Genomic DNA, 16,015 nt, shown 5'->3' with positions numbered 1-16,015 from the left:
ACAACTGCAGAATGATCTTTGCTCCTATACGCAACTCCTCTTGATATGAAGGCCAACATGCCATTCACATTCTTCACTGCCTGCTGTACCTGATTGCTTACTTTCATTGACTGATGAACAAGGACCCCCAGATCCCGTTGTACTTCCCAAATTACAATTGCCAGTTGCTAAATTAGTCTTTGGGATGTGGGAGGAAATCAGAGCACCCAGAGGAAGCCTGCGTGCTCACAGAAAGAATGTTAAAACTGTGCACACACACAGCGATGGAGGGCAGGATTAACTTGGGTCATTAAAGGTGTGAAGGCAGCAGCTCTACTAGCTGTGCCACTTTACTTACCACCCTTAGATAATAGTAACCAATATATAGTAGATACTAGACAAAGTGCAGACCCGTTGGGTCTGTTCCACCAACGTGCGGTTGTGGGGGGGGGGGGGGAGGCGGCATGCAGCTTCACACACTAACTACCCCCCCCCCCCCCCCGCTAATGGAGGAGGGGGGGGGGAAGGGAGGAGGGAGGAGGGAGGAGGGAGGAGGGAGGAGGGAGGAGGAGGAGGAGGAGGAGGAGGAGGAGGAGGAGGAGGAGGAGGAGGAGGAGGAGGAGGAGGAGAGAGAGAGAGAGAGAGAGAGAGCGCAGGGGTGTGTGGAGGGGAGGGGGGTTTAGGGGAGGGATGGTGGGGGAGGGGATGGAGGGGAGAAAAAGAGGGGAGAGAGAGAGAGAGGGGGAAGGAGAGAGGGGGAAGGAGAGGGGGGAGGAGAGGGAGGGGAGAGAGGAGAGGGGGAGGAGGAGAGGGGGGAGGAGGGGGGGGAGGGAAGAGGAGAGGGGGGGAGGAGAGGGGGGAGAGGAGAGGAGGAGAGGAGAGGGGAGGAGAGGAGAGGGGGGAGAGGAGAGGGGGAGAGGAGGGGGGAGAGGAGGGGGGGGGGGAGGAGAGGGGCGGGGAGAGGAGAGGGGGGAGAGGAGAGAGGGGGGGAGGAGAGGAGAGGGGGAGGAGAGGAGAGGGGGGAGAGGGGGGGAGAGAGAGAGTGCCTTTTTACTTCAACCCAAACCCAAACAACCATTTGCCGGGAGACTTTTTTACCTCTAACCATATTTTCATTTTCAAACCAAATTAAGGGTACTCGCAGTGCTGTAGACATTTGTCAGTGTCATTCAGAGCTCTGATTGAGGCACACCACTTGCAGAGACTGATTGAGGCACACCACTTGCAGAGACTAATTGGGGCACACCACTTCCTGGTTTTATAGTCCCTCCCCCTCCCTCCAGCAGGGGCAGCAGAGAGAATGGGGAATTTTGTAAAAACATTAATATCTCTGTCAATTTTCATCGACGGGAAAAATCCTCGGCACACATGCGGCGGAGGGGGGCTCTGAGTGAGGTGGCCAAAAATGACGGCCGTAGGTGGCGGCGTACTCTCGGAAATCGCAGCACAGAAAGCCAAAACCGGTCAAGAACAGACTTTTAGTAATATAGATAAATCTATTATTGGACTTGAAGTTTCTGAACCATTTATTATTTTCCTTATACAAATATTTAGTATAATGTAATAGATATTCCAAAAATCAAGTTGTAAGGTATATATAGCATTGTTATGTATTGTATATATAACGTATTTAACACCTATAACATTGGTGTCAGAAAGTTTTGAGTTTAAAACGTTCGTAAGCACAAAAAACATGTAATCTTCACATCCATTCATCTAGTGAAAGCAAAATGTCTACTGTGAATACCAAGAGAAAAAAATGACTTTACTTATATTTTAATATTTGGATATTCTAAAGATGTAATTAAAACTTTTATTGTGTTAGCAAGTTTATTTTTGTTCAAAAAATCTATTTGTCAATTGAGAATTTATAATGGGAAACAAGGAAATGGTAGAACAGTTAAACGAGTACTTTGGTTCTAAGGAAGACACAAACAATCTCCCGGAAATACTAGGGGACCGATGGTCTGAGGGAGGAACTGAAGGGAATCCACATTAGTCAGAAAATGGTGTTAGGTAAACCGTTGGGACTGAAGGCAGATAAATCCTCAGGGCCTGATGGTCTGCATCCCAGAGTACTCAAGGAGGTGGCCCTGGAAATCGTGGATGCATTGGTGATCATTTTCCAATGTTCCAATTTTTTGAGGATGAGCCAGTGGATGTGGTGTATCTGGACTTTCAAAAAGCTTTTGACAAGGTCCCGCACAAGAGATTAGTGTGCAAAATTAGTGCACATGGTATTAGGGGTAGGGTGTTGACATGGATAAAGAACTGGTTCACAGACAGGAAGCAAAGAGTAGGAATCAACAGGTCCTTTTCAGAATGGCAGGCAGCGATTAGTTGGGTGCTGCAAGGCTTGGTGCTGGGACCCCAGTTGTTTACAATATATATTAATGATTTAGACGAGGGAGTTAAATGTTACAGCTCTAAGTTTGCAGATGACACAAAGCTGGGTGGCAGTGTGAGCTGCGAGGAGAATGCTATGAGGCTGCAGGGTGACTTGGATAGGTTGGGCGTGTGGGCAGAACCATGGCGGATGCAGTATAATGTGAACAAATGTGAGGTTACCACTTTGGTGGCAAGAACAGGAAGGCAGATTATTATCTGAATGGTGTCAGATTAGGAGAAGGGGAGATGCAACGAGAACGGGGTGTGCTTGTACATCTGTTACTGAAAGTAAGCATGCAGGTACAGCAGGAAGTGAAGAAAGCTAATGGCATGTTGGCCTTCATTGCGAGAGGATTTGAGTTTAGGAGCAAGGAGGTCCTACTGCAGTTGTACAGGGCCCTGGTGAGATTGCACCTGGAGTATTGTGTGCAATTTTGGTCTCCTAATTTGAGGAAGGACATTATTTCTATTGAGGAAGTGCATCGTAGGATTACCAGGTTAATTCCCGGGAAGGTGGGACTGACATATGATGAAAGAATGGGTCGACTGGGCTTGTATTCGCTGGAATTTAGAAAGATGAGCGGGGATCTTATAGAAACATATAAAATTCTTAGAGGATTGGACAGGGTAGATGCAGGAAAAATGTTCCCCATGTTGGGGCAGTCCAGAACCAGGGGTCACAGTTCAAGAATAAGGGGTTGGCCATTTAGGACTGAGATGAGGAAAAACATTTCCACCCAGACAGTTATGAATCTGTGAATTCTCTGCCACAGAAGGCTGTGGGGCCAATTCACTGGATGTTTTCAAGATAGAGTTAGATTTAGGTCTTAGGGCTAAGGGAATCAAGGGATGTGGGGGAAAAGCTGGAACGGGTTACTGATTTTGGATGATCAGCCATGATCATATTGAATGCCGGTGCTTGCTCGAAGGGCCGAATGGCCTACTCCTGCACCTATTTTCTGTTTCTATGAATTAGAAAATGAGATCTTGTGATATTCTACCAATTAGGCAAGTCTTGGAACAATATATAATCTCCATCTTAAAGCATGTCATGAATATTGTTCCAATAGCATTGATAAACTTAAAGTTCACCCAAGGAAACGACTGAGAGTAATTGAAATATTCAAAATAAAATGGCATGAAATGTCATAAAATAACTATCATTGCATGATATAAAATTTCCCAAGATGATATAATGGCAACTTTCGTAATATATCAAATGCTATTTTCTAATAAACACAGAAATAACTGCAGATGCTGGCATTTGAGGCACAAAATTAAACGTTTGACGAATTCAGCGGGTCAAGCAGGATCTTTGGAGGCAAAGGGGCGGTCGACGTTTTGGGACGAGACCCTGTATCAGGACAGATAGTGTGGGGGGGGGGGGGGAGAAAGAGTCCACGGGGGAGGGGTGAGGAGGAGGTTGGCAGGTGATAGGTGTTTTCTCTATGTTTTTTGACGATTAGCAACACTTGCCAACACTTTTAAAGAACCATACCAGGAGTTTTAAGACGCTAAATCGTTCTGCAAGTCTGCAATTATCTCCAACAAATTAAGTTTCATCACGAATTAACAAGATTTTCCGTTGAAGCGATTCATTTGGAAAATAGAAACTGCTGATCAGCTACAATGTGGCAGGTCTGAATTAAATGGCAGTGTCCGCTTGCTTAAAACATCGTGTTTACACTTAACTTAATGCCTAAATACTACATCGTCCACTAATGTGTGTACCTTTGTGAAGTTCCACAAAATGACTTGAAACGTTGTTTTTGTCCTGTGGGTATGTGAAAGGGCTTCTTTGGTTTCAGCCGGTTCAAAAGTTGCTACTGGCAACCAAGCAGTAAACTAAACCTGTCGACAGATCGCAGAGCTGCATCTCAACTTCCGGGTATTGAAGTGGATCAGTATAAACACTTCAGTAAATCCAACTACGATGATTCAATCTCTTAGCTGATCTTTCAATTTACAGTAATTTACAAATCCGATGGTAATCATGATGCGGTGGTCAGCTGGTTATACTTTAGTTTTAACTTGGCAGCATTGACAAAGGTAGGTCTACTCTGACGTACATCAGGACTCACTGACTGCTTTACAAAATAATCCTCCGACATTTTCACCACCTCCAACGGGATCCCACCACTGGCCTCATCTTCCCATCTCCTCTCCTGTCTGCTTTCCGCAGAGACCGCTCCCTCCGTAACTCCCTGGTCAATTCGTCCCTTCCCACCCAAACCACCCCCTCTCCTGGCACTTTCCCTTGCAACCGCAGGAAATGCTCCACTTGTCGCTTTACCTCCCCCCTTGACTCCATTCAAGGACCCAAGCAGTCTTTCCAGGCAGAGGTTCACCTGCACCTCCTCCAACCTCATCTATTGCATCCGCTGCTCTAGGAGTCAGCTGCTCTACATCGGTGAGACCAAGCGTAGGCTTGGCGATCGCTTCGCCCAACACCTCCGCTCGGTTCGCAATAACCAACTTGATCTCCCGGTGGCGCAACACTTCAGCTCCCCCTCCCATTCCGAATCCGACCTTTCTGTCCTGGGCCTCCTCCATGACGAGAGTGAGGCCCACCGTAAATTGGAGGAGCAGCACCTCGTATTTCTCTTGGGCAGTTTACACCTCAGCGGTATGAACACTGACCTCTCTAATTTCAGGTGGTCCCGGCTTTCTCCTTCCCTTCCCAGCTCTCCCTCAGTCCACTGTCTCCGCCTCTTCCTTTCTTCTTCCCACCCCCCCCCCCACCCTCGCATCAGTCTGAAGAAGGGTCTCGACCCAAAACGTTGCCTATTTTCTTCGCTCCATAGATGCTGCTTCACCACTGAGTTTCTCCAACATTTTTGTCTACCTTTGATTTTCCAGCATCTGCAGTTCCCTCTTAAGCTTTACAAGATTTGATCGGTTATGGTTATTATATTATTTTATATATTATATTATTCGTGTTAATCTGAATAAAATAAGAATATTTATTTGAAAGTCATCACAACTTAGAAGTGGCAAAAAACAAACAAGCGGGTAATGCAAATGAAATTCCACTGGTTTGCCAGAAGGGTGTTGCCAAGAACCTGCAATTATTAATGTATTTTTTAGTCCAATCGAATAACACAATTTTTGGCAGTCATTAAACTACGTAATAATCAAGGGATATAGCTTTAGAATATTGCTTATTTTTTACATTTTATCTGATGTGAATTGTAATGTTTTATAATGGAAATTAATGGAATTGGCCATTTTAATTGATCCTCAGACTATAAATTAATTTCGGTGAAGTCGAGAACGTATTGTTTCTAATTGCTTGCAGGCAGTTTGTTATAATTGCATATTTTACAGGATTACCCCAGAGTGTAGTCAAGAGTCCGTCAGAATAATCTGGCACTGAATTAACATAAGGAATATTGGAAATCCTTCATTCAGGAAATCCTATCACAAACTCGAGACTTTAATTTATTATCAATGTTTATGATAGGTTTATGTTAACTAAATGACGAGGAAGGGGTGAGAGGGAGGCTGGCAGGTGATGGGTCTTTTCTCTATGTCTTGATGATCAGCAATGTACAATAGAATGTCAACAATTTTAATGAACCATACCAGGAGTTTGAAGACGCTTAATTTTAGGATGCTAAATTGTTACATCTATTTGCTGAAAACCTTTCTTTGGTTCCAATACATTCAAAAATTGTCACTGGGATTCACTGGTAAACTGTAAATTTACAAATCCTCAAAGCATTGTCTTGGGCTGGCCTCCTGAAAATTGAAATAGTGAAATGTTTCAATTTTTCAGTTAAATTTAACAGTTGATAATTCAATTTAATCTTCAAGTTTGTTGAACTTCTACAGTAATAAGGATATGGTTGTTCCCTTGATTTCTACTTTGGTTTTGACATGGCAGCATTGGCAAAAGTATTGCTTATCATTGGCATTGATCTACGCTGAGTGTGAATCTGTGTTGTACGAGGTGTGTGGTGCAGCACAGATAGGTTAGCAGAAGATTTTAGTCTTGTGGATGTTGAGTGTATGCCTCATCCTCTTGTTTGATTTGATGAACATGTCAGTGATGTCATAGGACTTGGCACAGGCATGGGCAAACAGAGGTCTTATTTGCATACTACAGCTTTAATACTGAAGTACAGGTAATCTTGGTTCTGGAATATAGTCACCACGGGTTGAACTAGTTTCCGGTACTGAAGATTAATTCACTCCCACGTCTGTTGGAGGTGATGCGCAACACTGCAGTTTCAAACTTTGAGGAAAGTGGCAAGGGCACATAAAACAGCCTTGTTGAGACTGATCTTCAACAGCTATCCGATACTTAAAATAACTATCTGATAGCTATTATAAGACCCCAAGATCATAGGATTATCTTGTAATTCCTAACTAGTGAGAACTTAAGTAGAATGATGTGATCATTTTACAAACAGAATGGAAAGCACCATTAAGGTCATCCAACCCTTATGAAGATTCAGGAATATCATAGTTTGAAGATCAACAAATTCTTGCAATCCCAGGACAAAAATTATAATCAATAGAACATATTGCACATCATAACTGTTCTTACCTCAATTTTGGTTATGCAATATATCTCTTGCCTGATGGGCTACCCCTAGGAGCTCATTTGCTCCAAATCAGGATTCCTGAATCCCAAAGCAGCTATTAGAATGTTGGAGTCGCTACATAAGATAATGCAAATTAATACTGAAAATAAAAACTTTTTGCATGGCCAACCTGTTTTCTGCTTTGTTATGGACCATGTTCATTGATATAGTAATAGAGTTAATGATGCATGGAAGATTTGGGAAAGTTTATGCTGTTGACACGTTTGGGTTTAAACTCCAGGATATGGCAATAGAGAATCCCTGGGAAAGTTGTATCCTCTGTGCAAGCCAGTCTCCAACATGTAGAGCTGCACAATTATTCAAAAAGACAATAGGCTGGAAGAAATTGCCAGCTAAGTGATTTTGTTTTTGTTTCATATTTCTAGTCAAACGTTTTCTTTTTTTGGCACCTAGCAGCCCCCCCCCCCCCCTTTCATTAAATTGCTATGCTTGCAAAATGTACTTTCTATTACCCTGTTATATGCCGGTTGCTGCTTAAAGCCAACAACTAATTGCAGTCAGGAGGAAGGCAGCAGGATGGTTACACCAGGTAGAGCTGAGACACAAGAAATTGCAGATGTTTGAATCTTGAGCAAAACACAAAGTGTTGGAGGAACTCATCGTCAAGCAGCATCTGAGCAGGGAATGGACAGGCGATGTATCGAGCCAGGGTTTATTTTCAGCTTGAATGGATTAGGCGAGAGAAGTGGGAGTAGGACAAGGTCTGGCAAGTGTTAGATGGAAAGAGTTGAGGGGAATTGATTGACAGATGGGTGGAATACGTGACAAAGGCTAGAGGTGCAAAGGAGACAAAAGTATGACAGATGAGGAGAGAAGAGGAGGAGTGAAATGTAAAGCCAGAGGCAGAAATACAGGTGAAAGTGAACAGGATGAGGGGTGAAAAGAGGGGAGGGGAGGGGGGGTGGGGGGGGGGGGGGGATCAAAGGGAAATGAAAGCCGCAGGGATGGATGTGAGTGTAGGAAAGAGGGGAGGGGAGCAGGGTGACTTGGCAGTGGGTGGGAAATAAGTGGAGAAATGTGTGCATCCTGGGGTGGGGGCAGGGATCAGAATGAGGCCACATGCAAACTGGAGGAATAGCATCTCATAATCTGCTCGAGTAGCTCTCAACCCAATGGTTTGAACATTGAATGCTATAATTTCAAGTAATTAACCTTCCTCCCTCTCTCCTACCCATGCCACAACCCGTACTCCGGGATGCACACATTTCTCTTAGGTTGTTTATTACTATGTTTTTAACAATGTTATTGGCATCAACAGTGTCAAAAATGCCAGAATTTTTTTCTCTCACCTTCGTTTTTATATTCTTGGTCCATTTACTACAATAGATGTATATGAAGATGTGACTCTTGTTAACTCATCCATCTGGGATTGAAGCAAAATTGCTGACCTGTTTAAGCAGTATTCCTTCAAGATGACAAACCAAGAGAAAGTATAACCTCTGGAGAAATTCTTCCAAAGTTAGCAGACTATTTTGGACAATGTGTACCGATGCCAAAACAGATTGTCAGAACAAGACACGATTCTTCTGTGAAAGAAGAAATCGTAGTTCCTGAGGATACAAATACAAAGTGCAATACTGTTGAAAGTGTTACAATGGCAAAACGAACACCCACTACAACCCTGCTTATTTCAAAAAAGACTTCCGTTAAAATGAAAGATGCCAGTTTTGACCCACCTCACGATGCCAATTCCAGCTTCAATATTTTAACACAGAAAGAAAGGGAAGTTAAAAGGAAAATAAACAAGATTAGCTGCTTCAGTAAAAGGAGTCACTCTTGTACAGAAAGAAACAAATCTAATCCCAAATCATTGCAGTGCCTTCCCATTTCAGCACAAAGTTGGTTGAGGAAAGGTACGCTTATGCCCGCAACAGCTCAGATTCTACAATGTAACAAAGCTCCAGGCTCACCTTGTCTAAATAATTCTCATCAACACCAAATTTCATCAAAAGTACAAACTAAAGTACAAGGAGATATCATAAAAAACGGATTAACTTCTAATGCAAAATCTCATTCATATATCAGCAATATAAATTATTCACCAATTCCACTGGATTCAAGATCAAATTCCACAAATGATTTCTCAGCATTAAAGTATAGTGATATGTTTCAGGAAATAAATCCAATTGATAAAGGACCAGGAATTTATGAAATGTTTAGTAGCCCATTGTATCGTGCAATGCGAAAGTTCGCAAGATGTGAAACTAGTGATCAAACTGTTCTCACTGTGCCACAGAGAAAAGGACTGACATGTAAGCTTTCAAAATCAAATCGAGCAGCCAAGAAAAATAATGTAATGAATATAAAAGACAAAATGAATTCCAAACGCGAAAACCTTGACATAGATGTGAGAAAAAAGAAAAAAAATGCAGAGGAAATTAAATTTTTGTTCAAGAGTGATAAAGGACAAGAAAACGAACAGATTTCTGCACATGATTGCCATACAAGAACCTCCAGAAATGAGGTGTTAATCCACAATATAGAAAGCCAGGAAGTTTCAGGTTCTGGCCATCTTTCAGATAGTTCGGAGTTGTGTATTCCATTACCAGTTTATGAGGTTCACCTAGATGACCAGTGTTTGTCAATCATTGTGGAAGACGTGTTTGAACAAACTTCAGTCAAGCCTGTCTATTCAGAGGGTCATGAAAATGCACTCAAGGATCCATTTGGTGGTAGTGTTGATGGAGGAAATCCAGCAGATCACAGTAGGACATCAATGCTCCCAAACATCAAGAATACAGATTACAGTGGCATTAATTTATTTGAGTTGGAACAGCCTCTGAATAAGAAAGATGAAGCGGATGTAAAATCAGCAATAGAAGATTTGGTAGGGACCACTGTTGCACAAGAGTCTACAGCTGTTTTATCCAATGGACCTGGTTCATATCTAGTTGGCAATGAAGCAGAACATAATGTCTTATGTACTGAAGACCAGGATAATACCACTTATTGTGGATCAAAAGCTGCTTCACATCCATATTCAGATCAAACAAGTTTTGCAGTTCAACCATTGATTAATATATGGACCGTGGAAAAGATGAGTCCATTATTTCAGTTTGAAAGTGTTAAGGAGGACAACCTTGCAGATGAGCTGCTTCATTGTCTGGCGTCAACATTGTTGTTAGAAGAAAATAATACTGATGATAGCACAACATTAATGGCCACAAATGTTCAAGCAAAGGAATGTCATGACAAGATAGACAACGTGTCTGAAAATACAAATGTGAAAATGCCATATGAAAAATCTTTTCAGGTAAATGATTTCTGAAAGTTTTGCATTGATCTTTAGCATAATAGTCTTCCATAATGATTGAGTCTTCTATAATTATTGAACTATTTTGAGGAGGTGACGAAGGTGATTGATGAGGGTAAGGCAGTGGATGTTATTGATGTGAACAACCATGATATGCTGATCCAGAAGATTAAGATGCACATGATTAATAGTGAGTTGGTCATGTGGATTCATAACCACTTGACTGATAGAGGAAAGAGGGATGTGGGTGAAGGACAATATTCAGGCTGAAGTGAAAGAACTGCAGATACTGGTAAAAAAAAAAAAATCAAAGGTAGACAAAAATGCTGGAGAAACTCAGCGGGTGTGGCAGCATCTATGGAGAGAAGGAATAGGTGACGTTTCGGGTCGAGACCCTTTTCAGACTGATGTCGGGGGGGGGGGGGCGAGAAAAAGAAAGGAAGAGGCGGAGACAGTAGGCTTGTGGGAGAGCTGGGAAGAATTCAATGTTCATACTGCTGGGGTGTAAACTACCCAAGCAAAATATGAGGTGCTGCTCCTCCAATTTTTGCTGGGCCTCACTGGCAATGGAGAAGGCTCAGGAAAGAAAGGTTGGATTCAGAATGGGAGGAGGAGTTGAAGTGCTGAGCCACTGGGATATCAGGATGGTTAGTGCAAACTGAGCGGAGGTGTTGGGCGAAGCGATCGCCAAGCCTGCACTTGGTCTCGCCAATATGGAGAAGTTGGCACCTGGAACAGCGGATGCCGTAGATAAGGTTGGAGGAGGTGCAGGTGAACCTCTGCCTCACCTGGAAAGACTGCTTGGGTCCTTGGATGGAGCCGAGGGGGGAGGTAAAGCAGCAAGTGTAGCATTTCCTGCGGTTGCAATGGAAAATACCCGGGGAGGGGCTGTTTTGGGTGGGAAGAGACGAATTGACCAGGGAGTTACGGAGGGAACGGACTCTGCGGAAAGCAGAAAGGGGAGGATTCCTTGGATGGAGTCGAGGGTGGTGATAAGGCAACAAGTGTAGCATTTCCTGCGGTTGCAAGGGAAAGTACCCAGGGAGAGGGTGGTTTGGGTGGGAAGGGACGAATTGACCAGGGAGTTATGGAGGGAAGGTCAGAAATGGGTGGAGAAATGGCAGATAGAATGTGAATGTGAATCCAAGCAAATGTGTTGCACTTTGAAGGTTAAATGCACGGGAAAAAATATGCAATTAATGGCAAGATCCTTAACAGCATTGATGCACAGAGGGATCTTGGGTCCAAGGCCATAACTCCCTGAAAGTGGCAAGATAGATTGGTAAAGAAGGCATATGGTGTGCTTGTCTTCACTGGTCAGAGCATTGACTATAAGAGTCAAGAAGTCATGATGCAGCTTTATAGGACCTTGATTAGGCCATATTTGGAGTTTTGGGTGCAGTTCTGGTTGCCCCAATACAGGAAGGATGTTCAGAAGACACAGGAGCAGAATTACACCATTTGACCCATGAAGTCTACTCTGCCATTCAATTATGGCTGATCTAACTTTCCCTCTCAACCCTATTCTTCCTGCTTTCTCACGCTAACCTTTGACACTCTTACTAATCAAAGATCAATATCAACTTTAAAAATACCCGAAGACTTGGCCTCCACAGCCATCTGTGGCAACGAATTCCACAGATTCAATACCTCCTGGCTAAAGAAATTCCTCCTCATCTTTCTAAAAATGTATTTTATTCTGCAGCTGTGCCATTTGGTCCTAGACTCTCCCACTAGTGGAAACATCCTCTCCACATTCATTCTATCTAGGTCTTTGACTATCCAGTAGGCATCAATGAGATTTCCCCTCATCGTTCTAAACTCTAGTGAGTCCAGGCCCAAAGCCATCAAACGCTCATCATACGATAACCCAATCTTCCCCAATGTCATTCCCATCAACCTCCTCTGGACACTCTCCGACGCTAGCACATCCTTCCTCATTTATGGGGCCCAAACGGCTCACAATGTTCTAAATGCGGCCTGACCAGTCCCCTATAAAGCCTCAGCATTATATCCCTGCTTTTATATTCTCGGTTTGTGGAGGGAGAGGTTGGACGGATTGGTTTCTCTGGAATGCCAGAGGTAGAGGGAAGTCATGATAGAAGTATATAAAATGATGAGACAAAGATAGATAGTCAGAACCTGTTCCCAGGATGGAAATAGCTTTAAGATCAGAGGGGCAAAGCTTAAAGAAGACATTTTCTTACCCAGGTGGGTGCGTGGAATGTGCAGATAGATAATGACATTTAAGAGACTTTAGGGTAAGCACGTGGATATTAAAGGAATTGAGGGCTATGGATTATGTTCTATGTAATAGATCATGAGAATAATACATTTACAAATATTTAAACTACATTGAAGTGAAATACAATTATTTGTTTTTAACAGAGTGCTGAATTTACAGTTGCAAAACTGTTCAAGAGTTCTAGCAGACCCGGCAGTTCACTTTGTAGTACCATAAAGTCTGATTGTAGTTCCAGTTGTGAGGATGTCATTATATGGACTAAAGGCAATGTGCTTGGAAAAGGAGCCTATGGCACAGTAAGTACCTAAAACTTCCTGCTGAAAAAGATCAAATAAGGTCAAATAAATTATATTATTTTCTTTTTGCATGATAAACAAACCCAAAATAGCTAAGGAAGAAAAATGTAATAAAAAAAACATGTTGATTTTGATTAAATAAATTACTTCGCTTATTTGAGATGCTTATTTGTAAGCAAAGTTCGGCAGTCCTGCTGCATTTGGTTGTGAATTGGTAGCAAACTATTAAAAAGGCAACAGTGTGGCGGCACCAGTGGTTAGGCCACTTGCTATGCGAACCCTCGGCAGTCGGGGGTAGGGCCACGTGACCGGGCAATGGCGGGAAGGAGTTGTCACGGGGTATAGGGGTGTGCCCTAGTATATAACGAACCCCGGGTCAACCTTCCCTCAATCTTCATCTTCTTCTCTCTTTGCGTGAGTGTCCTGCCACCTCAGCAGTAACACAGCTCGAGCCCTCGAAGCAACAGCCTCGCAGCAGCAACAATGATATTTGTGTTAGAGGATTAAACATGCATGTATATCTAACCTATATTGCCTGAATAAAGAAACAACGTTTGGTGGCTCTGCAACAGGCGGCGGCAACAAAACAATGATGGCAGGATACAGCAGATGAGTACCTAAGATCATGCAAACAATTGCAACTGTTCAGACAGAAGTGCTGAGTAAATGATTTATCTTTGATTCCTCCATCTCTTCAGCAAATTTCATTCACTCTATGTAATTTCAAGAAATGACCGAGTAATGGATATTGCCAAGGCCCTGAAATCAGTTTAGATGTAATTCTTAAACTTGTGCTTCAGAATTATCCTGCTTTTTATCTAAGCTACAGTGTTAACAATGACAATGTAAAAAACTATGGCCTGTCCACAAAATGCAGGACAAATCTCAGCCAAGGGGATGAAACATACTGTCAGCAATGCTTTCAAGCAGTTCTTATGCACCTATAATTGCTCAGCAATGCCCAATTTTTTTGTCAGAAATGGACTAAAGAGGTTTGCTAAGGCTGCACCTGAAATGTTGTGTACATATTTGGTCTTCCTATCTAAGGAAGGATGTTCTTGCAATAAAGCTCATCTGATTGATTTCTGGATGGGAGGGATTTTCCAATTGAGGAGACATTAAGCAGCAATAATATTTACAGATAGAGGAATAAGATGATTGCATTAAGCATTTTGGGATCTGACAGAGTAGATGCAGGGATGATATTGTCCCTGGCTGGGGTATCTAGAACCAGGGGCCATATTCTCAAAATAAGTGATTAGTCATTATTCAGAAAAGAGAAGAAATTTCACCTAGACATTATCTATATGAACATTAGTAAGACTTTTAACAAAGTACTGCATGGTTGACTGGTACAGAAAGTTAGACCATATTGATCCAGGTGAAGCTAACCAACTGGATACAAAATTGGCTTGAAGGGCACAGAGTGGTGATAGAGGGTTGTTTTCCATTCTGGAGGCCTGCAACGCGGTGTACCACAGGGTCCACAATTATTCGTTATTTATATTAATGAATTTGATGTGAATGTAGTAATTAGTAATTTTTGGGGTGATGCTAAAAGGGGTGGCATAGTGGGCAATGAAGAAGATTACCCAGGTTTACTTTAAGTACTTGATCAACTGGGCCAAAGGGCTGAGGAATAGTAGATGGCGTCTAATTCAGAAAAATGCAAGGTGTTACAGTTTGGTAGGAAACATCAGTGTCGGGCTTACACAGTAAGTGGTAGGGCTCTGTGGAATGTTGGAGAACAGAGAGACCTAGGGATACAGATACACAACACCATGAAAGTGATGACACAGGTAAATAGGATGAAGAGGCATTTGGCAGCTTGCCTTCATCAGTCAGGGTATTGAGGTTAGGAGTTTGGCATTACCAGTTTTGAGATCCCCGTCATCAACAATCTGAGGATTAACACGGACCAGAAACTTAACTGGACCTGACACATAAATAATGGGCATTCGAGATTGAGTATCTTTGGCATGTGACTCACCTACACACATCCCAAAGCATTCCCACCATTTAAAAATCACAGAGAAAAAATTGCCTTCCATTGGATAAGGTCGAGGGCTTGTCCCCTCCACTTTACATATTCATTCCCTTCACACATGTGCATAGTGGCTGTGGTGTATTCTATCTACAGAGCATAGAGCAGATGATCTCTATCATCAAGAAGGACAAGCCATCAGTGGATGGGAACACCAATTAGGAAAGGGCAATAAGTGCTGGCCCTTCTAGTGATGCCCAGACCAATGAAAAACAAATAAGAACTTTTCTCATTTCATTTTGTTTAGGTGTACTGTGGTCTCACCAGTCAAGGTCAATTAATCGCTGTTAAACAGGTTGTCTTAAATGCAACAAATCAAACTATAGCAAAAAAGGAATATCAGAAACTGGAAGAGGAAATTGAGCTACTTAAAGACCTAAATCATGTAAACATTGTGCGTTTCCTAGGTACAAACCTAGAGGCCAATGTTGTCAGCATTTTTATGGAATTTGTTCCTGGTGGATCCATGGCTGGTATTATACGATGTTTCGGGCCATTACCAGAGCCTGTCTTTTGTGGATATACGAAACAAGTTTTAAAAGGAGTGGACTATTTACATGATAACAAAGTAATTCACAGAGATATAAAAGGAAACAATGTCATGCTTATGCCTAATGGTGTGATAAAACTCATCGACTTTGGATGTGCCAAACGCATGACGTGTGTGAAAGATACACACAGTGAAATGTTAAAATCAATGCATGGATCTCCTTATTGGATGGCACCTGAAGTGATTAATGAGACTGGACATGGTAAAAAATCTGATATTTGGAGTATAGGCTGCACTGTGTTTGAAATGGCATCTGGAAAACCACCTTTGGCACACATGGGCAAAATGGCAGCCATGTTTTACATTGGAGCACATCAGGGTATGATGCCTAACCTTCCTGATCAGTTTTCTGAGAATGCTCAAGATTTTATACAGATTTGTCTGATAAGGTAAGTGAATTTTAAAATATTTATGTCAAAATCAGTTTCTTGTGGAATTACAAAACATGATGTAATTTTTTTAATTCACTAGCTTGCTAAATTGTTAATAATTTCCCTCATTTTTATTTCACTGAAGCAGAGAAATATGGGGAATGTAGATGTAATTCAATCTCAATTCAAAATCATACCCGATCACATTACTATTTAATGCACATAATTAAATAATTAAACCTACAGCAATTTAGTAAGGGAGTCATGGGCTTATTACGA

This window comes from Amblyraja radiata, chromosome 7 (assembly GCF_010909765.2).
Source record: "Amblyraja radiata isolate CabotCenter1 chromosome 7, sAmbRad1.1.pri, whole genome shotgun sequence".
NCBI classification, from domain to species: domain Eukaryota; kingdom Metazoa; phylum Chordata; class Chondrichthyes; order Rajiformes; family Rajidae; genus Amblyraja; species Amblyraja radiata.
Note: the sequence above shows the minus strand (reverse complement) of the source record.